This window comes from Geospiza fortis, unplaced genomic scaffold (genome assembly GCF_000277835.1).
Source record: "Geospiza fortis unplaced genomic scaffold, GeoFor_1.0 scaffold275, whole genome shotgun sequence".
In the NCBI taxonomy this organism is placed as follows: Eukaryota; Metazoa; Chordata; class Aves; order Passeriformes; family Thraupidae; genus Geospiza; species Geospiza fortis.
The window spans coordinates 2,460,082-2,484,205 of record NW_005054341.1 but is presented as its reverse complement, the minus strand read 5'-3'; the positions used below and the strand labels follow the sequence as shown (position 1 = coordinate 2,484,205).

The 24,124-nt window shown below is 47.8% G+C and overlaps 1 protein-coding gene across 1 annotated transcript in view; it reads right to left on the bottom strand.

Annotated features, from left to right (window-relative positions):
• The window catches only part of BCL11A (BAF chromatin remodeling complex subunit BCL11A), a 70,604-nt gene that overhangs the window by 10,752 nt on the left and 35,728 nt on the right, over nt 1–24,124 (bottom strand). The gene's annotated exons all lie outside the window — the stretch shown is intronic.

The window sequence follows — 24,124 nt, the reverse complement described above, 5'->3', positions numbered from 1 at the left end:
ATGGCAAAGGTGAGGGTGCCTTTATTGATTACTGGGATTTTGCAAATAATTCACTTCCACCCCCATATGGATGCTTTTTGCTAAATGCCAGTAAACCGAAGCTGGAGCTAAGAGAAGGATATAAATTCATTTCCAGCCTTGTTCAGCAGTTCTCACGGAGCTGTTGTTTAGTGATATTTTAACAAATAAAAATAACATTGAGGTTAGCTGAGAGATAAACCAGGAGCCTTCCAAGGGCATCAGCACTTGGGGTGGTACCGGCCTTCACCACATATTCCTGCCCTGACTCAACACTTACATCCCAAGGAATCTGCTCCTTAGGCATCTCTCTGGGGTAAACAGGCTGCACTGACAGTTGCCCTCATTAGGTTTCCCCTATTTGCCTAATACAAAGAAAAGGAAGATTTAAAAAAACCAAATAAGGCGAATTAGGAACGGCAACATCACTTGATGTGCGCCCATCTTTTTTCCTATCTTATGAAGAGGAGGGGAGGAAGTGTCATGTGGGCATTTTCCTCCTCCATGATCTCGGGATACAGGACAGAACCAGGCATCCTTAAGGTCCCTTTCAACCCAAACCATTCTGTGATCCTGAGATCCAGCACTGGCTGTACTGCTCCATCCCAGCTTCCCTCCCTGCCTCCCGGCTCTGCCGCTATTCTGCGTTTGGCCTGAGAAGCTGAATCAGGCAAGCAAAGAGCCTCAATCATCTACAGCAGGCATTTAACACTTTAATCACTTTAAAAGCCCTTGGAATAATATTTAATGTTTCACTCTGAAGCCTGCATTGGAATAAAATGCACTGTTGTGTTTAGTATGTGCCAGGCATGTGAGCACAGATAAATACTTAAATCTGCTGAAATTAGAGTGAAATTCAATTGGACTTTCACATTCCTATGCTCATTTGTGAGCTTGGGGGGAGAGAAAAAAATTATCTTGCTTCATCATATTGAAGTGGATGTTTTTAACACCACGGTAGGAGCTAACAACGAAACACTACCTTGCCTCTCTACCTTATAGATCAGGTCAGAGAAAATAGCATTTTATCTTATAATGAGGATACAACATCGAGCGTTTGCTAGCACATTTTAGTATTCCCATCAACTAGATATTCTAGATCATAAGGGCAGCTCGTGTAATCATAATGTCAATGAGAAGGGCTGTTACGACTGAGACTAAAGATTACATGGAAAAAGCTGCTTTGAAACTGGTAATTATTACCAGTCCACTAATAGCAAATGATGCATTACAGTTTCACCGTATAATCTGTATTTCACTCAGCTCCTGCCAGTGCGGCCTTATTATATTACAGTGCTCACAAAATCTAAATTCCTAAGCTACAGTCATCAATAAATGTGTTACTTGCCATAATTTGCAAAATTACTTTGTTCATAACATCTTCGACTGTTATAAAGACTGGAATTGATTTCCTGCGTGGCAAAATTAGGGCTACATTGACTTAGTGGAGTGTAAAATGTAAGATTATTCCTCATGTGCTTGCCTGAAAAACAAGTTTTCAATTCACTGTCCGTGTTTGGTAATCAAGATAATAATTTACATTTTAAATCATGTTTATGTACAAAACTTCCCTAAACAACCCACCGTTTTCAAGGGAGGCAAAAAAACAACGGAGCGAAACAGTTAAAATCCACCAGCCATTTGTCTCCCCCTCCTGCTCTGAAGAGACATGATTTCTAATTTGTCTATTAGTGCTTGATTAATTATGAAGGCTATTGACTGACCATATCACCACCTAGAGATACGTTCCAGTCTGATGCAGCCTTGCCAAACTGCAAAAATTATGGCGCTAATCCACAGCAACACGATGGGTCCGTAGCCCGCCGCGGCAATCCCCGGGCTGGGAAGGGACTCGTCCTCCCCTGCTCCCAACCCACCACCACCGTGGGCTTTTTGGGACACCATTTGGGTCCCCTCAAGAGTCAGACCCAAAGGCCACGTGCACTGATGTCTCCTTCCTGTGTGGGCCAGGCCCTGTGTCCACACGGCCTTCCCAGCTAACACATCTGGGCATGACCACGGGCAAGCGAGGCGGGTCTCACAGCTGGGAGATGCAGGAGCTGGTGCTGGCCAAGGACAGAGCTGGAGAAGGTCCCATAGGGCTCTTTGTGCCTCACTATCCATCAGGACAGAATCTGATGGGGCTTGTCATCCATTGTGATGCCACTGAAAAGCTCTTGGTACATGACGGGCTCTCACACACACCACAGTGTTCCTCGTGAAATTGAGGCACACTTCAAAACCCAGTTATTCTTCTGTCCTGAGGCCACCCCTCCACTACTCAAGGACCAGCCTAGCCTTTCTCATCCTGGCATCATGCTGGGAAGGACCTGATTTTCCTCTCAGCTTCCCACAGGGCTGATACCTTCCAGGGTACTGCAGCCAGCTCTGTAAGCACAGCCCCGATTCCACTCTTCCAGCCCAGGGCCACATGAGGCAGGACCCGATACGTGTCCTTCCTGGCAGCTTCCAGACCAGCCCATTAACCTGCCCCTCTTGCTCTGCACCCGCCTTTGCTTTACCCACAAAGCCAATCAACCAGAACTGCATATTCATTTCCAATCACCAACAAAGCACTAAGCACCACTGAGGCCCCCACCAGCACCTGCTGAGCTCCCCAGCTTAAGCCCCACACCCCCCAGTCTGTTGGCCAGCTCTGCATCACCTGTGCCAGCAGAACCACCCAGTGCTCTGTCTTCCCATAAGCAATGTCACAGTGCAGTCTATTTCATCCACATTTATCAACCAAAGTTGTCACCCAAAAGAATGAAATCAGGTTTATTTGACAAGATCCATATTCCATAAATCTAGGCTGAGTGGCACGAATTATATTTCTATCCTTTAATTCTTTATCAATTGAAACTTATGTTCGTTTTTCTGTTATTTTGCCCAGAAGAGATAAGCAAAGTGTTGCCAACTCTCCCCCCTTACCCTGACCAGCTCTTGACAGCATTTTCCCAGTTCATAATCTTTCTTAAAACCAGCATCACGGGTTAACTCTTCAGGGTTCCTTGGGTGCAACTTTTCAGGGCCTTTTTATTTAAAAATATTTCTCTCCTTGAAGGAGAAATTTTTTATTTCTGCTCACATCCTCCCTGGCTACCAATGAGCTAGAAAAAAACATCATCACCCACCTTATGATACAGAAACGTAACACGGCTGCTCTCCAGGTCTACAGCAGAAATATTTATCAAAAACTTCTATCTTACTGCTTCTTCTATTTATCCCTTCCTTCTTCTCCAGGATCCTGAGAAGCTCCCTCTCTCCTCCTCTCCCCACTGGTGCCAGGCACAAGTTTTCCTCAGCCTCTCCAGCTTTCCTGACCCGTTCTCTACCCGCCATGGTTTCTCACTGCGATTGATTCCTATCCATTTTCCATTTTTTTTAATTGTCGTATATTGATTTTTCTAATATCTAATTGCTGTTCTCATCTCACCACTGAAGCGAGTGAAGTGGGTTTTGGACTGGGGCCAAAGTTGCCCTCTCCTTCCTGGACAGCTCATCAACTCTTTACAAATAGCTTCCAATTACCATTCGCATTTTTGTGTGTACATTTTCCTCCCAGTCAATTTTACTGCTCATTTTCTTCCTACTTTGGAAATTACCCCTGCAGGAGAATTACATGGGGATACCATGACCCAAATACAAAACTGGGGCCAAGATGACACCTGACTGGCCTCACTCAGTGAAGCATCAACCACCATTACGTTTTTATTCCTTCTCCACATCCCGGATGGCAAAAGATCAGTGATGAGGCACAGCATTTCACTACAGCACAAATGTCCTGTGTTTCTCAAGTTATTGGCTGCTGCTTTAAATAAAAAAAAAAAAAAAGGCAGCAGAACAGCTCTTGCCTGCCATGCCCCCAGAAGAAGTGACTTAACCAGCGACACACGAGTGACAGATTTAGCTTCTGATCCGCAAAATGTTAACAAATGAGCGGGATGGATATTGGCATTTGAGTGCCTTTAAGGGCAGTTGGCACAATTACTCAGTAAAATATGAAGAGATGGCTGCTTTCAGCATTAAGGGTTTTTTTTTATATTAAGGAAAAGCTGGTGCTTCTGTGCTGTGCTCACAGATACACCCGGCACGCTCCGAGAGTCCGAGCTGGAGCAAGCCAACACCTCCAGGCACAATAGAGCTGGCTCAGAGCAAGAACCACAGCCATCCCCACAGCCACCAGCAGCAAAGCCAGACAAGATGCTGGGGAGAAGACCAGCTGGGAGGAGAAGCTGTCAGCTAGATGCCACTGCTGGGAGGGAAAAAAAAATAAAAAATTAAAAAAGCCTTTCTGGAGCTAGGCATGCAAGTTCAGGCACTGCCAAGTGAGTAATGGAATAATCTGCATGTGTGTGCCAATGTGCTTTGGAAGAGCTTCCTTAGTTTCTCAAAAGTCAGGGCTGGATCCAGGAAAGCTGCTCGCTGGACACAGCACACACAGCATTCTCTGGGTGCACCTAACCAGGCCCACAGCACAGGATGCTGTGTGGGGAAGCAGCCTCTGCTTAAGGATATTAAACACAAGGTGTGTTTTACCCCAGGGCACTGCAGGAGCTGCACACAAACACAGAGCACTAGAGGCACCCCAGTTTTCCCAGTGTTTTCCCAAACAAGCCGTCAGCAGTGGCTGTGGCCGTGCCAATGGTGGGTGCAAGGATTCCATTCACAGCTGCAGATTTGCTCCCTCAGAGAAATCCCCGTGCCAGAGAAATCTCCAAGCAGACCTGGATGTGGCCCTGGCTGCCTGGATGGCCCAGCCCCTGTTCTCCACAGCATCCCTCCCTGGTGGCTTTGCTCTTGTGTTCTCCCTGACCTTCCCAAGACACCTGCAGGTGTAAGCAAAGCCAAGGCTACCTGCACCCACAGGGCACATAAACACCTTCCTCGATCCAACAGCAAGGACAGAAGTTAAAGCATCCCCCTCTCTTCTGCTCGCCACCAAACAATCGTGGGAGGAACAGCCCGAGCCAAACCCAGGAACTTCTTTATTCAGCTTTAATGTCAACTGACTGCTTGGTTTTTGGACTGATAAATTCGGAGTTGTTATGGTATTTAAAGGGGGGAAGGAAAAAAAATTGAGTTAATTGTTACCACTTGTACTTGATTCAGTTCTCCATCTGGCTTGTCAAATATCTCTTTTTTTTTTCCCCCCGTCCTCTCTCTCTCTCATTTGGAAATCCACATTGCTGAATTTCCTTTCAACTGCAAACTAGTGAGGTGAAACAGTTGGGACAGAGGAAGGGAGATAAGGGGGTCCTGCTCCATTCCTGCAGCAGCCACTTCTCCCTCAGTAAGGAAGAGCTGCTTTGGCATGACTCACCTTTTCCTGGTGGCACCAGTTCACAAGGGAAACTGTAACAACTGTCCAAACGGATTTCTTTCCTTCTTGCACTAATTCCTCCTCCTGATCCTCTGGATTGCAAAAGGCCCATGATTAACCTGGTCTGTCATTAACCAGTCCTGGGAGCATCAGCACTGTCACTGCTGCTCTCATAACACCTGGGATAACACTGAGTAACAGCAGGAGCTGCAGTTGTGTACAACAAATGCTCTCTAACCTTTTCTCTTTATCATGAGAGGAACCGGATTCAGGAACACCGAAAAAGGAAAATATCCCCAAAAATCTGAAGGGAGTGATGTAGTGTTGCTTGTAAAACAAGAAACACCATGGCTGTTCTGCCTTTGAAAATTCTGCAAACCGAGTCCACACATTTATGCAAAGGCCTGGTGGAGTCCTGGGATCAGCTTAGTCATGAAAAAGTCAAAAATCCAGAAGAAATTTTGCTTTGCAGGACTCTCGATGCCCCATCTGCCATCTCTACCGGATTTTCTCTATTGTAACTCATTGATAAAAGGTATTCCTGAAATTGATATTCAATACTGAGATTGATATATCAATATTGATATTTATATTCCTGAAAATAATTATTCTGCCTGCAAATTCAGACTTCCTGAAACCATATTAATAAAACTGGGAAAACACTTTCCAAACCAAGTATGAGTAACACCATTTTTTCATTACATCTTCTTTTTAAAACCCTCTTTAAGGAAGAACCAGGCCAAAACATTAATGCCGTGACTCCTCAAACTTCAAAAAGAAACCCAAGCCCCAGCAATAATAAAACAGCAGCTGGCATTGCTTTGCCAGTCAAAGATCTTGGAGTTAGGAACTCCAAGAATTCCCCATTTTCTCTCAAAGCCAAACTTTCCTTGGGTTTTACAGCACTGCTCAAGTTCCCATAAAGGAGAAGTTTTTTGGGCCTGAGGAAAGAGCAGGAGGGAAGGGGTGGGACCAGGGAGACCAGTTCCTGCCTGGAGAAGAAATGGGTATTCCATGGGTAACCAATTTGGTTGTAGCCTCAACATTACTCACTCTTCTTACCAGAACCAAAGCCCACACACTTAAGATTCCCACCCCAAAAAATGCTGTTCATTAGCAACAAGCAACAAAGCACATGGTTTGTCGGAGCCTCAATGGGGTGCTGGGGTCCCGTGGCCTGACCTCAGCGTCTGTCACCATTTTCAAGGCAATGACGACTTGGCCACCAAGAAAACCTGCTTCCAGCTCCAACTTGGCAAGTAAGGTATCAGCCTGCGACTGATTTTGAGCTTTTTCAAAACCTAAGGGGGGTGGAAATCTGTCGCGCCTTGATTAGCGAGGAACAGAAGAAACCTGCCACAGGAAAACAATGCTGTGCAAGAAATTCAGCTCAGAGGGAGTTTTAGAAGAAAGCCCTCAAGCAAAGACGGCCTGGTCACATGCACATGTGCACCCTATGCATTAATGCTATGGGGTGGAGGAAGAGATGCAATGCAGACCTCAGCACCACGTGGGAAGCAGCTCCAGTAACTGCAAACACCAGTGCTGGGACCCAAAGGCTGAACTACGCAGTGTTTTCAGCCCTGCAGGAGGAACTCTCCACTGATACCACCACACATTTATTTCTAAAAACATCCTTAGTGAAGTAACCAACATCCCAGATGTCATTCTTGGCAGTGTTCAAGGCCTGCTTAGACGGGCATTGAGCAACCTGGTCTAGTGGAAAGGGATTCTGCCCACGGCAGAGGGGTTGGAACTGCATAGTCCTTAGGGTCCCTTCAACCCAAACCATCCTGTATTTCTGTGATGCACAATCTTCCCCACATGCCTGTTCCTGACTGCCTCTTCCAAGCACCAGCACAGGGATTGTGAAAGATTTAAACAGAGGAGGCATCACTGGAGTGACACCCTCTAAATCAGCTCCTCTGGACTTACCTGGCACCAGGTGTGTCCCCTGCTGGAAGGTCCACCTGGACCCACCAAGGACTGAGCCTCGTCTAAGCCCTGCCACAAAAAGGGCATCAAAGCCTTTCCACAGCCTCACCTGATTACCCAGCAAACAGTACCTGGCTCCAACAGGCCATAATTATGCATTTACCCAGTGGCTGCTGGGGACAATCAAGTCAATAATTCACTTTTTAAATGCAGTGTTGTAATTACACAGCTACAAAGAGCTTCCAAATCATTTCATTCACTCATACACCTACGCAATGAATTGTTCCCCTTCCTACTGCTTTCTCCCTGGCCGGCGGCACGCGAGTGAAAGGCAGAGCACACTTCACAAAGTTTCTTGCCCAGGAGGGGAAGGAGATGCTCTAGCACAACATCTGGGGTCACCACTGGTGTGGGGCAGGGGGTGTTTCTCCTTGGCTGCACTGCAGTTTTGGCACCGCTCAGTCACACAGCCAGCGCCCAGCACAGGCGAGGGTGAGCACTGGATGCTGCTCTGCAATGCACACCGTGCACTCAGTATCTCTTACACAGAGACTCCCAGACCAACCCCAGGACACTGCTTTCCTGGGAACACTGCTAATGCCTGCTGACCTGATTAGTGCTGCAGGACCTTGCTGGAGGCTGCGGCGGCTCTGCCACACAGGGCACTCCTGGAGAGCTGCAATGTGCTTCCTTCCAAACGGCTGAGCCCCATCCCAGGGAGAAAGTGGGGCTGGCACCTTCCCACTGCTGCTCACCAGCAGGGACACTGCAGCCAGAGCACGGCTGGGCCATCAAGTCCCCTCATGACCCATGGCCTTGCTGTATTTTTGCTGGTTTTTCCCATCTCAGTGTCTCTATTTGATGTGCCCAGCTCTGCAAAGCCACATGTATTTACACCATCGCCTTGAAGAGATCCGGTGGTCCCTGAGAGCCCCTCCTGGCCCTTCTCATCAGCCAGACATCACCAATGTCCCCTTCCCCAGTCCATGGCACCCAGCTCCCACCCATGCCTCCAGAAGGGTGTCAGTGGAGCTGAAAATCCCCAGCCCTCAGCCAAGTCAGTGGCTGAGGACCTCCTTGGAAGCTTTATTCCATCAACTCCTTCCCAAAACAGATCCTCTCCAAACTCTCCTCTTTCCCAGCCTTCTCCTTTGGCTCACTTTCCTCTCACTTCCAAATGAATGATATTTAGCCAGCAGCAAACCATCCTGACAAAATGGGTCAGGGGAACTGCAGGTTCCCCCAAATGACACCTCCACCTGCAAATCATCTGCCAGGAAGGCAAAGGTTTATTCTGTCCCTGAGCAAGTTCAATGTCACCATGGAGTTGCAAGCACAGCAAGTGCTGAACCAGATCCTACAACGTTTAGTTTCATAACTTGCACAAGCAAGTATTAGTAGAATCAATAAATTATATATATATATTTTTCCCCTCTCTGCTTTGCAAATAGGACCAAAAGGTGTCGTAAAGTTGTCTGGTCTTCTCTGGTTTATCCTGTCTCCTCTCCATCGCTGAGATATCCTTGAAGTTGAAAATGATATAATACTCTGAATATCTGGAGTTTGGAAGGATGTAAGACTTGCAAGAATTGCTACAGCTTTATTGCATTCTCGGGGCACAGAGAGTATTTACCACACATACATCAAGTCAAGGAATGCAAAAAGGGCATGCGGAAATTTGGCGCTCCGAGCTCAGGAGCTGAAACTCCCAGGAAGGCAGATACAGAGTGGATCTCCTTATTTATAGATTTGCAGATGAAATCCAACAAAACCAGCCCTCCCCTCTCAAAAAAAAACCAAAAAGAAAAAAGAAAAAAAAAAAAACAACCAAACCCAAAAAAAACCACAAAAAAAACCAACCAACCCCACCTCCCTCTTTTATGTCAGTAAGGCTGATTCAATTTCCAGGCTTGCAAGGTCTCCTCTCGCCGAGTATTACCTGACCCCAATAACACACGCCGCTCCAAGGTTAAGATCCGTTTCCTTACAATAATGCAGAAAGCTGTTGTTTCACTCGTGGCTGCAGAATTCAGCTTTGAAGGACAGGTTAGTACCACACTACATTTAACTGAATTCAGTTCATCTGATTATACAGTGCCTTGCTTTCTGGAATATGTAATCATCTCTTTCTGATGACATTTTAAATATCCAACTAGACAAATAATTGCAGCAATAATTGATAGCTGAGTCAAGCTGGAAGATTATTGATTGGCACAGTACCCGCTGAAACAAATGTTCATCTTTCAAACATTACAGTGAAGATGCTTAAATCTAACTTTTGCTGATAAATGATAAAAATTTGATTTACTGATAAAACCACCAGAAGAGAAGATGCACTTCAGGATTTGATTACCTGAGGAAATTTTTTCAAAGAAAAATTAGGCTGTGGGATTTATATTCTATTTCACATGAATAATTGCCAAGATATGGATAAGCCGTTGGAACATAAACACACGTGGAGGCGTCTTTAAGAGTTGCTGATTAACTCTCTACCTTCCTGAATGGAATTTATCTGTTCCCAATCACTGTTTAGGTGGGAGTTTATCCTGCTGCCTCGCCAAGGATTCATCAACGGGTCTCATTACTGGCAGCAGGAGTTACGCGTCAGAAAAGATCCCCTACTCGTTTTCCCAGCAGCTCGAAGCCCTCAGTTTAAATGTGCATAACCCAACTCTGCTGTGAATGCACCTGAAAGGAGGGCTCAATCTCATTGTCCATGGTGTAGATCAGAAGGACCATCACCCAAATCTGTGGCACCACGGAACAGCAGCAAGGGGAAAGTCAAAACCAGGGGCATTTCCAAACTGGCTCCCTATCTTAAAGCTGAAATAAAACCACTTTTCAGCTGCTATTACAGCGGGCCTGCTTAAACATGGGCTTCCTTCTAATTAGGAAATTCCAGACCCTGCAGCACTACCTATACATCAGGGGGGAGAGAGAGAGGGGGAATTTCTGAAACTTACTGATTAGAAAGCAGAGCGAGCGGCCACAGCAGAGAATCGCACGTGGGGAAAGGCAGGCAATGAGCTGCCTAGTTAGGGTAGAGGAGCTGTCGCAAGGCAGAAGCCTGAAATTAAGGAAGAGCACCAGAATATTTGAGCAGGGAACAAAGAGCATAAATTCCAGAGTAAGAGATGAAAAATGCACTGAAACGTTTTGAAATGGAGCCATTAGGAGCTGATTGAGTCTCAGAGCTACTGTTAAAAATCAGCCGCTTGTTAGATGCGCCGATCAGCTGAGCCCTGACACTTAAGGCGTATGAGGGGGCTTGTCGAGTGGCTTGGCTCTAATTTAGAGATCCTCAGTTAATTAGAAAGCCCTCAGATTTTCTGCAAATGCAGGTCGCTATCGACAGCCCGTGCTTTTGATGCTTTCTGGGTGACAGCTGCCGGACTGACCTTTCCAGCGCTGGCAGGGCTGCCCAGACCCTTGCCATGCCGGGGAATTCAATCACGGCCGCCGGCGCTACCGGGAAGTTACAAGTAAGGTTATCCTGCTCCTAGATGTCATTTCCTTCTCTGAAACAAGCCCTGGTGAAATCTGCATCTGCTTAATGCTACAAATAGCTCCAGTGTTGAATTATTATTATTTTTTCCTCCCTGATGAGTGGATGTCACAGCCAGTCCAGAACTTCAGGGTGGGAGTTTATCCAAGGTGGCCACAGCAGGGTTTGGGAGAAGGGAATTGCTTTTGGGGGGCAATCTGCTTGCATCCATCTACAACTGCAGGAGAGAAACCTCCTTTTGAGATTTCATGTCCCCAGTGCCTGTGGCTGCAGAGGGTGGAGCCCCTGCACAGGGACAGCATGTCCCGAGCTTCCCTTAGCACCCAGCATGCCCCATCCCATGGGGACGCTTTCCCAGCCACATGCAAGGTCTGGTGATGCTCTCCAGTGTGGAAACCACTGATAACACCTCATGCAGGGCAAACAGCAACACAGGCAATGACTGAACAAAACAAGGCTTGTTTGGAAATGCATAGAAACGCGTGGAAGTTACAGTGACAACCCAAAGGCAAGATGACAGACCCGCAGTCACACGGGGAGTTGGCGGCAGACGCTAGAAAATTAACTCTCAGGAGCTGTCTAGCATTGGCAGGGAAATGAATGAGATGATCTAAGAGATATTTTCCACCTCTAATAGGATTTGATGATGATTTTGCATAGGCTTTTGTGCTAGCCTGGCATTTGATAAAGGCATGGTGTCTCTTTTCAACCCACATGCAAGGGAGAGATTAATAAGTTGCAAACTCGGCCCACCTGGGCTATAAATGGTTCCTGTGCCCATAGGGGGAAAAAAATCCAAGCTATGACTGAAAAAAGCCCCAGTGAACTGTGTGCAGTTAGTGCTTTTACACCCAAATCTTCAGTTATTAAGAGATTTGGAAAGGAGAGAAAAATCGTCCTCCAGCATCCAAAAAGCCATCAATTTTGTAGCCAGATGGGCAACAATTCACAAACCGTGTCCAGTTAAGAAGCACTGGATTGAGACCTTTCCAGGGAGAGCCTTCTCGGGCCTGTGGGAGGCATGGAGAGATGAGATGGCTCCAGCACATCCTGCAGGAGAAGGGGGCAGAGCTGTTGCACTCATGGGGGGAGTGCTGGCATGGACATTTTTGCCCACCCACAGCCTCAGGCTAGCAGAGACCTGAGGACTGGCCTTGGAGGATGCATTAAAGATGGCACTGATGGTAAAGAACTAAATGAAAGCCAGAGTTTTTAAGCATACAAAACAGATTGCAGAGAACCCTAGTTTTCAGCAATATAAGTGTTTTCTTACAGGAAAATACAATTACATGTTTTAACTGCCAGTACTTAGAAACCAATACAGCCTTTAAAAAAACCCCATACCCACACCTGATCAAGCAAACAGCCTCCCATGCAGGCTACGTGGTCATATGATAATACCCTTCCTTATTCCCAAGAACTGTTCCACTGTTATTTTTCAGCAGAAAAATTTGTGGACCCAGGTCATGGTCTTTAGCATCTCTGGGACTAAATGAAGCCTTGGTGCTGTCTAACCTTGTGCTGGGCCAAATGCATGTGGCTGAATGAGCCACTCTCCTGCTCTTCATCCATGAGTCTTCCTCTTCTGACTCTTCACAAGGAGGGTGGGATCTCCATCACCCATCTGCTGATGCTACCACAGGCAGCCCACACGTGCTGCTGTACATTCAAGGGCACAGGAGGACATTGTGACCTGCCAGCAGCACCTCCACATCCACACAGCCAGGACAACCCACCTGAGAGCCACATGCTGGCATCACTTCCCTTGCTGCCAGCACACAGAGCAGCCCTGCTTTTTGGGAAAACCAGCCCACAGGGCCAAAGATGGACCACCAGATCCATCCCTGCATGGCTGACCACAGACTCTTGTCTGCAGCCTGAGCTTCAGGTCCAGGGCTGGTGCTGTTTGCACTGCAGCCAGGTCCAGCAGCCACCACGGGGGACCAGAACCCCCCAAGAGCACAGCACTGCACCCAGAGATAACAAAATGACCGTTCCTGCCCCCGGAGCTGGCAGCTATCACCATCACTATTGTAACCTGGTGAGAGGGGCTGCCAGTTTAAACAGGCACTGCCTCCATGCCAACACTCCCTGCTCCTCGGGCTTAAGAGCACTGAATATTTCAGCAGGTGAGCAGCAGAAGTAGCAATCCTCCCATCTGCTGCCACGTCTCAGAGCACTTCTGAAAAGCCACAGAGGCCCATTCATGGTTGGAGTAAAAGAAATTGGCGTAATGTAATTTTTTAGCAGTAAGTAATAATATTAAAAGTATTAACAGCAAGATGTTGCACTTAAGTCCGAGGAACTCCACGTGCTTTGCAATCGTCATTAATGCCATGAAGGCTGTACAGGGAGTAAAAGAATTGCTCATTCCATCCACTGACCTCTGGGTCCTCATTTTCCAGGGGATGGGAGCACTTTCCAACAAGCACACAGCTCATACTTGCCACCTCTGTCTGTGCCTGACACCCTGCACTTCCCAAAAAAGGGTGCTGGATGTGGTGGGGATGGGCAGCAGCTCCACAGAAGACGGGCAAGTCCTTGAGTCATCACTTTACCTGAACATGTTATCAGAAAACACCCCATCCGGGGGCAGGCTGGGAGATGGCCGTATACACAACAGGTCTGAAATTGCCATCAGCTTCACCTCGATCCTTTTCTGATGTCCTTGGCCATCCAGTTAAGATCTGACAGCATTTAAAGATGACAGTGCCTGAGGTAATGGGACAATGCCATAACAGGATTACAGGAAATGTGAAAGAAAGGACATACGTACGTAATGTCATTTAGGTAATGTCATCTATGAACAGTTTTGCTGCAATTTTTGCTGACAAAGAAGTCGGTCTCACTTATACAATTCCTTTAAACTCTATTATTGCTGTAAATAAGTTTACTTCTTCCTGAAAGAAAGCTTTTTAGATGCATAGTCACAAATATTTTGCCCAACTTTCTGCTCTGAAGCGGGGTACCCTGGAGGGAAGAAGTCACATAAAGCAGCACGAGGCGGCGAGCAGGATGAGGCAGCAAGACCGAAGGACTCCCTGCCACTCTGCCGACCCCGCCGCAGAGCACCCAGGCTTCATAGGATCCTCCCAATTAATTTCCACCCAGCCATTTCCTCCCCGCGCCCTTTTTTCCATCAGTATTCCCTTTCAGTCCCACCGCAGCTGCCCCCGAAACAGCTTCCTCATTGTCCCCCACCAGAAGTGGTGTATGTGTGCCAAGCAACTGACCGCAAACAAAAGCTTGTTTGACCAACGCTTGTTCCGAAACAAAACCCCGGCTGGAGAAGGAAATCCCGCAAAGGAGGGGGGATTGATGCTGGGACAATTTGGAAGGCGAGCCCAGGGCGACTCACATTCTTGCCAGACAATGGTGTCTGGCCTCTCCATTCACCGCCTGCCTCGCACCCCTCCCCAAAAAGTCCCCCCTAAAAGCCATGTTTATTATATAGTCTGATAAGCAGGGGAGATGCCGTTAAATTGAGCCCGCGACACTCTCGCGCTGCCCGCGGCGGCTCGGGGACACAGGGCACACAATATCACAAGCCTCCAAGGGGACTTGGAGAAGGGTTTCTGGAACTGAACTCATTGCTAGGCAATGCTGCAAGGAGTTGGCTCCTTCTAGATGGGATGGTGAAAGTTCATGGCCAAGGGTGTGTCCATGAGTTCCCCCTGTGTTACCCTGCATTGGGGAATATTGGCTTGCTCTTGTTTCTTCTCATCTCCCAGCCTTGCCTTAGGTGACTCCTTCCCCTGAGCAGCTGTTGAGAGACGGCCGAGCTTTGCCCCCTGCACATCTGCCTGCCACTGGCATGTGAAAATACTGATTAGAGGAAACACCCTGTCTGGGCAGGCTGCCCCCTCCCTTGATAAGTACGGTTGGAAACCACAGGAGTTGCACAGGCTGGCTCGGGAGCCGTGTGCCGGCCTGACCATCTTATCCGTTAATAAACAGACACTGGGGTCCTGCTGGCGTTGAGCAACGCCGACATCTGCCCGCTGAGGCAACGCCCGGGGCAGCAGCTGACTCTGCGGGGTTTGCTGCAGGCTCCCATGGGCTTTTGTGGGGCAGCATCCCACCACCTGTCTGTCTGTCTGTCCACTCGGGCACGTGTCACTGCTAGAAGATGCTTGGAGTAAAGAGAGATACGTTAAAAATCCTCACAAAGTTGTAATAATCAGCCTTTGACTGGCACATCCTAGATCCCTCATCCCCTAGCTGTCCCCAGAGCACACCTCACCATCCCCTGCACCAGGCAGAGATTGAGAAACCAACCAATGCAGCTTGAGCCCTTCCCCTGCACCTGCACTCCAGTCAGCACCTATGCAGCAGGAAAGCTTTTGCTGTGATTAAAGGCCATCTTCTAAAGCAGGTTTGCCATTTCAGTGCTGAGGCCGCTCACAGCGCTCGTTCGGTTCCTGGATGTTTGCAGGCAGGTGCACACAGCTTTGATTTCTGCCCCGCACAAGGGCAGGTGCTGTAAGATGCCATCTACGGGACAGTCTGCAGGGACCAGCCACAGAGCTGAGGGCTGACCTCGGTACTGTTTAGAGAGTGCCAAATTTACAGCCCCAATCCTGAGGCAAACTGCTGGGCCCTCGCTTTCGGAGTAGGATGTGCACGTCTGGACCCTGCCTACCTTCCAGCTTTGCTGCTGCTTAAGCTCTCAGCTTCACAGAGATCCTGCTACCACTGAGCTTCCACAGCCTTGGATGACACCAAAATGGGAGCCATGGAAGCCACCCATCCCCTTGATGCAGCTCCTTACCCCCTTCAGTAGGACCCATGGGTGATCAGGATCAGATCAGGTCACAAACAGCTGCAGTGCATGGGCCCCTTCCACCACACATCCCACATTTTTAAGCTGTTTGAAGCAATTCTGAACTTACTTTCCCATCTCCTCTAAAGCTGAGCTTTTAAAAGCCCTCCAAAGTGGTGTGTCCCTACAAGCACTTCTGGACTCATGGTGAGGATGCCCCATGCCACTGTGTCCATTCAGAGAGCTACTGGCACTGGAGGAAACAGCAAGGGAGACAGGTGACCACTACAAAACCTGCCTGCTCCAGCTATGCTGCCTGTGAGACACCAAACAGACTCTCCAGCTATACATTGAGCAATACACTACACAGACTCCTTTTTGGGGTTGTGACATTAATAATGCTGCCTTAAAGTCGCCCTGAGCACTCACTGTTTCCATCTGCCTTCTCTGAAGTTGGGATGCTGCAGTGGCAGAGCACATCCCCGCTGGAAACTAAAGGAGAGGCTGCCAGGGAAACCCATGCAGCCCTTCCAAGCCCAACAGGCATTTTTAATGCCTACTACTTTCAGAAAACCAGCCCTAATTGTTCTTATCCGGCTGAAGCCTCTCTGAGCACAGCGCTGCCCCACAGGAGCTCAAATAACTGCATGGAAGGAGGGGTGTGCCCCATTGCACCCGCTGCAGCCGGGCTCAGCAGCAATGCAGCAGCCAAGTGAGACAACTCAGACACAAGGTTTGCAGGTACAATTTCAGGAATGGGGCTACTCCTTCTAGAACACGGGCAGAAAACCAGGGTTAATGCCCTTGTTATCTGGCTAACCACATTGCTGTGCTGGGCACGGCCTGCCCAGTGATACTGGGCAAGCAGGGATGCTGCAGCACTGGGGGCTGAAGGAGCTGGGACACACAGCAGTCCCAGTGAATTAACCAGCCACCATGGAAAACCTGGCTTTATTCCTTACCACAAGCATCAGGAGGTGAATTTTTCCTCCCCAAGTCACTTAATCCTTCCCCTGCATGCAGCTCACCTATCCAAGCCAGAGTGGTGCAGCAAGCCAGGGGTGTGCAGGGAGCGGCCTCATGGCTCTGCTCTCCTTGCACAGCACCACACCCCAGGTGATGGGCTGACACAGGCTGCTGAACCTGATGCTGCTCTGACACTGCTCCAGCAGGCCAGAGCAGAGGCACACATGACTAATTTATAAATTATATACTAAAATTATATACCACTTCTTTTTGTATTCAAATACTGTCAAGCAGAAATTCCGCAGCAATTTGCTTTGTGCCTTTGATCATGGGATTGCTACTCTTCTTTCCTTGGGGAAAAACATGCCCTAAAAACAAACAAATGCTGCACTGGAAGTAAAGAGCCCACTCCTTTGAAACCTCTGGAGAGACACTTAGAGCTATTAGAAGACACACACTCATTCCCAAAAACCAAGGCTATCCTGAACTGTGATGCTGAAGGACACCAGGAGGCCCTCAGCAAACCCAGACTGCTGTTTCACAACCTTGCAAATATTTTCCTAACTCCTAATCTTACCATTGAGTGGAACAGGACAAGCAATCACTATCAGCATGTGAAAACACAGGGCTTTCTCTGCCAGGGCTGGGGCAGCTACTGATGTATTCCAACCCTGCTCCAGGACAGCCACTGCTCTCCACTGACAGCACTCAATTTATTCCCGTCACTTTGGTGAAGCCTCCAGCTTTCTCTACCACTGACTCAAACTCTTGTTGGTTTTGTAGATCTGGAATAATCCCTTTGGCCTCATGGCAGCAAGCAGTGTGAACCCTGCCTGCATATATCCGATCTGAAGTGGAACTGAAGTCTCGTTGTCAAATTCTATTCCAGAGCACCAGTAGGATCCTGAAATCCTGTGGCTCCGAGAAAGCTTTAAGAAAAAACACAAATCTAGTGCAAAACTCAATCAAAACATCAGCAATGCCTGGATATCTACCTATGGGGATATTTGGACTAATTTCCAGCAGAAAAGGCACAAGGTGAGTTTTCCTCTACACCTATCCAAATCCATCTACATCTGCACATTAGCTACTAAAACCTCTTAACCTCTCCTTCTGGGTGACAGCTGTCATTTTCCTATATGGGGCCTGATGTGACATTTGCGTCAACAGGAAGCCTCCAACCATCAGCTGCAGACTTGGGATCAGACCCTCTGTGAGTGACCCTGGGGAGGAGCGGCATTCCAGGACAAGGCGGGAGTTTGCAGCCTGGCACAGACATACCTCTCTCAAACGGAGAGCTGAGTCTCCATCACCCTTTGCTCTGAGCTCCTTCAGCCCACAGTCTCAATCCACAGCTGCTCAGAGTCAGCCCTGTGCCACAGAACTGCATGAATCCAGTGCTAAGCCTGAACTAACAGAGCCAGGCTCTCAGCTGGGTGCTCAGGGGCTCAGCACCTTCCATGCTCCTGTTGGGGTCGTGGCGCGGCTCCAGCCGCTCCGGGAGGCAGCGCAGCTCGCCCGTGTCCGCTGGCAAAACCAACGGCAGCCTCGTAAGAAGCGCGCCTCGGAAAGCCTGGAAACCTGACAGCTTTTTGTGCTGTAATAATGCAATCCAAAAGACTATCGGGATTGTATAAATATTTGTACAGACACTTATCGCTGGAGCAGTCAGATACTCGGGCCCCCTGCATCAGCTGATCGGCTTAAAGTCCTCGCCGCCTCTGCTAAACCAAAACCGTGCAAGCCCGGCATCGCCGTCCCCACAGCGGAACATAAAGCCTCTGTTTATATAAATAGTCTCCAGCCTCTACCCTCCCTACTTGCTGGGCGGTTTTCAGCAAAATAAAAAGTGGGATCTAATTCCCAGCCCACTAAAAAAGAACAGGAGCAGGATGTATGTTTTAGCCAAGGAATTAATTCATTATTATTAATACAATGAGTGCTCGCTAGGAAATGTTTGTAGTTTGCCACCGTAATTAAATATTCTCACTCATGCAGCTCTCTGCCTTCGGAAATCAGTATTGCATTTTATAGTCCGGTTCGGGGTTCTTTTAATAAGAATATACTTTCACACTGAATTTTTCATTTTCTGCTGGCACGGGAAGGCAGAAGGTCTCTGAACGTCCATGCCCGTTTGCCTTTCTGAACAATTTCAAATACTTTTTTTTCAGTGGCACAGAGTTCTCAAAATGAAAAGTCCTCTGTCCTTTTTGCTCCAGAACAAGCTCAATCTTTGTGAATAAAACGGGCCCCATCACCATGGGTGCCTTGCTCTGCACTTCTGCTGCTGCTCTTCCCATCCCCGTGAGCTAAACAACCAGTCTCTTTATGAGCAGGTACCTGTGCAAGGCTTGTGAGGAAAACTCAGTCAAGAAAGGACTCTCCACAGCACAAGGACTGCAACACCTCACCCAAGTGAAGGGCTGGTTTCTAATCCCTTTACTCAAGGTCTGTTTGCTCCAGCCAGCTGCTCATGGAAAACAGGCAGCAGAATCCAGCCCTCTGTCTCGGTGAAATGGGTCAAAGACACGTAGGATTACTACTAATTTGGAAAGAAAGCACCCAAGACATAATGTAATTCCACCACCAGATTTTATCGCTCTTACTCACAATGAGCAAATAGCAGGGGAATCACTGAGCAGAGAGCTCAGAAGGAAACCAGACCCAGCTCCTTCCCGCCGGAGCCAACCAGAGCCACGGGCACAGGCAGGCAGCCCCAGCTCCCCACCTGGGAACCAGCCACCAGAGCAGGTGAGCCTCACCTGCCTCACCCTGCCCACAAAAGAAGAAAGCACTGGAGCTCGCGTTCAGGGATTTAATTTCTCCTCTTTACCTCAGATGGACGCGTGCCATCGCTCCGTTTTGCCATCGCTGATTTAGCTAATGCTCAGCTCCAGCAGGAAACATCTTAACTCTGAAGATCTGATGATTGCCCCAGCAATCAGTTGTTCAAATAGTTGAAAATTAAGACTATTGCACATGAAGTAAATTAAGTAATTTTCTACCCTCCTAGGGTCTCCCAAGTCTATCAGATTTCCCACAACTGGTATGTCATGATGCCTCATTACTGTGAAGAAAATACAGCTCTGTGAGTCCTTTAAGTGGCCTACCCTCAAAGACTCGTGGAAAAAAAGATCTTAAAAACACAGATCCCACTGTAAATGTAACAGAGGACCATCACCAGAGCTAGTTTATAGACTCCTGTGCCCAAGTCTCAAAGCCTAGGCCACATAAAACCTCAAAAAAGAGTGTTTGCAGCTGTTCTCTACCACACCAACTCTGTCACCTGAGACAAAAACTGAGACAAACCCAACTTTGGTTTTGTTTGCAAGGATAGCAGCAGAATCAGGGCTGAAAAAGATGCCCTCCAACCCAAAAAGACTGCAATCTGATCCTAAAACAGGTACCACTTCAGCATCCTTAATAAAGCAGTCTGACATCTTGGTCTCCTTCCTAAAACAAGGCAGCTTTTCGGCCATGACTGATTATTTTTAAATAAGCATTTTGAACTGAGCCTGCAAACACTCCCACTGCAATGCCATGGGATGCTCTGTTAGCTTTAGTCATTAAAACAAGCCTTCAGCACAGGGATGGTGCTGTGCTGCTTCCCAACGCTCCCTGGATCCCTTCCACCCTGGCTGCAGCATCACGGAGAGGTTTTGTTCCCAAGCCCAAACAAGCTGGAATCATTCCCAAGCATTCAGAAACCTTGAGCCCAGCAATAAGCACTCAGAATTACAGTAATCACCTGGTGGAGGCCACTCTAACTTCGGTTTTATGTTGTGACTTTCATTGAAAGTCCTCTGATTTGGAGTATATTTTTTTTTTTTTGCAGCACAAACTAAGACCTAGTTGGTCTTAAGCCAGAGATGAGCCTTTGTAAGACGAAAATATAGAAATCAGTCACTTATTTTCAGCTAAAAGGAGAGGAGATGAGAAAACCCCACTGGAAAGAGCTTTTTAAGACAGTCACAAGTTACCAAAGGAGGGGACAAATAGCCACCCCATATTCAAGTGCAGATCAGGCTCTCAAAGAATCATCACTTTATAGACTGGTGGGGAAATAAAGGGGGAAAGAAAGCAAATGCTACTAACACAGTTAAATACTTCAGTATGTGCATCAAAGCCTGTCCAGCAATAGCTCTGTGCTGTGTTTTTTCAGCAGAACCTGACCACGAGGGTCCATCAAGACACACAGGGAATCCTCCTTTGATCCAAAGAATGGAGAAGAAACGGGAGCTTTTGCCAAAACACCAGCCATGACTGCCAAAAATGCCAGATTCACTGGAGGCACCTCAACTTGAGGAACCCACATTTCAATGTTACTCATGCTTTGGCAAGGGGCTGAAAGCACACATCAACACTTCAAGACCAGGGGGGAAAAACCCACACCTCAGTTGACCATCCCAACCCAGATAAACTCCAGGGAGAAGAGGCTTCAAGCTCCCACGCACAAGTGTGGAAAGATCCCTGTGCTGAGCCTGAAGCATTTTTCCTGGCTTGTATGGGATACAAGAGCCTGAGAAATGCCAGGGGCCTGCTTGCCACCAGCATAGTTCCAAACATTTCCTACTGCCTGGGTGTTCAGGCCTTGCATATCCCCCCTCTTCCTCCTCCATCCCTCCTGGCATGCAGGCACCCAAAAGGAGATCACCCACCATGAATGCTGCACAAGCTGTGACTCTGGTTAGCCCTTATCTATCCCTGAGCCTTGATAAAAATCCACCTATGACCTCCTGCTCCTTTTTATTTAGATTACTTTTTGCTTTTGAAACCTCGCTCAGCTCTCGAGACCCCAGAAGAGATCTGTAAAAAGCCCAGCCCCACTCCCACTAGAAATGCCATGATTTTAACATTTTGCTTGGAAATGGGTGCATGCAAAAGGCAATGGTGGTGTAAGAAAACCCAAAGAGTGCCAGAGCAGTTCCTCCTATCCTCTCCCAACCACTGCTATTCTTGGGCACTGTCAAACCGAAGGAATTTTCCCTTTCCGTCTCCTGACAATGCGTTATTTGTACATGTTTACGCTGAGGATTAAACCCTCATCCGGGCTGGAGAGCGTGGCTCATTCACAGCTTCTGCTCCTCAATGGAGCCTCCCCTGAGCTGCCCTTCCAGGGCTCTTCAGCAGCTCCCTGCACAGGGAAGGCAGCCCATGGCCAGAACCCACAGGTACAATCCAGCACAGCAGCTGGCAAACTTGGGAAATCGCTCAGTGCACGACCACAGGGACTTGGTTTCAGCTGGACAAACACCTTCTCCACCCACGGTGGCTAACACAGGACTCACCCCTCCTCTCTCCACTGGGACTCACTCCTTCATATCCCCATCAGGACTCAGAGGGGCTGCTGTTTCCTGAGCCCATCATCCTGGATCAGGCCAGGCATCCTCCTAACCAGGTAACTCCCCAGGGAAAGGGGCACCCACAGAAGTTCCCAACAACCAGGATGGGGCCCAAATCCCAAGCAATGGCAAGCACAGTACTCATAGTGAAACACCCCACTTCTCCCTCAAAAACACTCAATGGAGTTTCATTTCCCTGCCAGCAGGCTTGAATAACATTTTAAATGCCAAGATTTATATGCAGACACTTATAAATGTATTCCATTATAGCCTTTACAAAGCTACATTTCAACCTAAACATTCAATTAATGTAATTAAATTGCTACCTGGCGGTATTATCTAATTTCACTTCGGATCTGTGCTATTGAAAAGCATGTGTCTTTTAGCACTCCGACTGGCAAGACATGTGATAAACAGACCTATAAACATGTTGGCTCAACCGAGCTGTTTAAAAATAAATTAGCAAACTATAAAAATAAACAGTAACATACATATGTACTCAATTATGAACTAACTCTAATTTTTGTTCTGAAATACTGCCTTTGACCTTAGTCATAAACAAGCACTATTAAAAAAACATAATATCTCAACAGACAGAAGGGCAGGGATTAAATGCTCATCGCACGCGGCAGAATGCAAAATAAGGGATGAAAAGAAAGAAGAGAAGAAAGAAAAAGCTGAGAGGGGGGGAGCTCACCCTTTATTAAATGCAGCAACCTATACCCACCGCAAGCGTTTATGTTGATTAAAGCTGCTTGCATTCAAGACAAAAAAGTTAAAACCTACTGAAGTGCATATGGAGGGAAAACCTTGTAAGGTTCAGCGGGAGGAAAATACCGTTCTAGCTTGCGTGGGAGGGAGGGCAGTGTGGGTCCCACAGAGCCACCCACGGCCTTCAGCTGTCCAGGTGCAAATCCTGCTACTGTCTTGCAAGAATCCAAGAACATATGGCAGAAAGGTGGGAAGTGCCCTCGCGCCTGCCACGCCGCAGCCGAGGGGGAAAAACAAACAAACAGATTTTCTGAAGGCTGCAGAGCAGCGTCCAGACCATGTTTTTGCCATTAATCCAGAGCTCCCATAAGAAAAGAACAAGGCACTGTGCTACAGCTGCCAGCACTATTCTCTTTTCTCCTGGAAGGAAGAAGGAAGGAAGTGTTGATAGCCAAAAGGCACATTTTGCACCCAGGGCTGAGATTTTCAAGGCTTTCAGGCTACACAGGGGGCACCAGTGACAGTCCCCATAGCAGAACCCATGCCCACATGGGCAAAACCTCACAACAAACCCAAAATCAACAGCAGAACTAGTTGAACAACTACTAAACTCATCCATGGAGAACCATCCTAAGACATCGACTGCCATCAGGCTGTCTCCCCAAAAAATCCTGTACAAATAAACACGAGGAGGCAACTCATGTTTGTCAAGACATGGGCCCAGGAGCAGGCAGAGAGGGGAGGGTGGAAGACAGGCCTTGCCCAGGGCCAGCTCCTCGCCTGCACTGGGACACAGACACTCAGCCCTGCAGCCACAAGTCATGTTTCTCAAGGGAAGGGAAGGGAAGATGCAACAGGGAAGGGTCCACAGGAGACAGCAGGAGCACACATCTCTTTTTTTATCCTCTTTTTTTCCCCAAGGACCTCCACACTGGCAGAAGCTGGATGCCAGAAAGCTCCATGCACTGGAGGAAACACCAACTGGATGGTCAAAGAGGGAGACAAGCACGGCTGTGATGGGTCTCAAGGGCGAGTCAGGAAGACCAAACAGCTTAAATCACTTCCAGCCATCAGAATTGGCACATGCTGCTGCTTGGTGGGATGGAGCCAATGACCTCTCCTTCACAGTCCTCAACACCATGAAAAAACCCAAAAGGATTTACCTTAATTTCTGGGACAAATATTTCTGGTGACTACACAGACCCTCCTTTTTTTTTTCTTTCCTGTTCTTTTTCCTTTTTTTTTTTTTTGTTCTTTTGTTGTTGTTGTTTTAGTTCTTCCCATAAATGTCTACCATTCCCTTAAGCAACATCTGGATGCTGGCACCCAGGAATGACCATGAAGGATCAGTCAAATGTCACCCAGCAAAAGCACCAGCACAGCCCAGAGCTGCTCTCAGTGTGGTGACTTTTCCATGATCCCACAGGACCAGCAGGAACACCCCACACACCTGGTATGACCAGCCCTCAATGTTACACTCATGTTCCAGTCCACACACCACAGCTATCCCCCTCACTCTTCCTCCAGAGCTGGGTATCTCAAACACATTGTAAGAGCAAAAT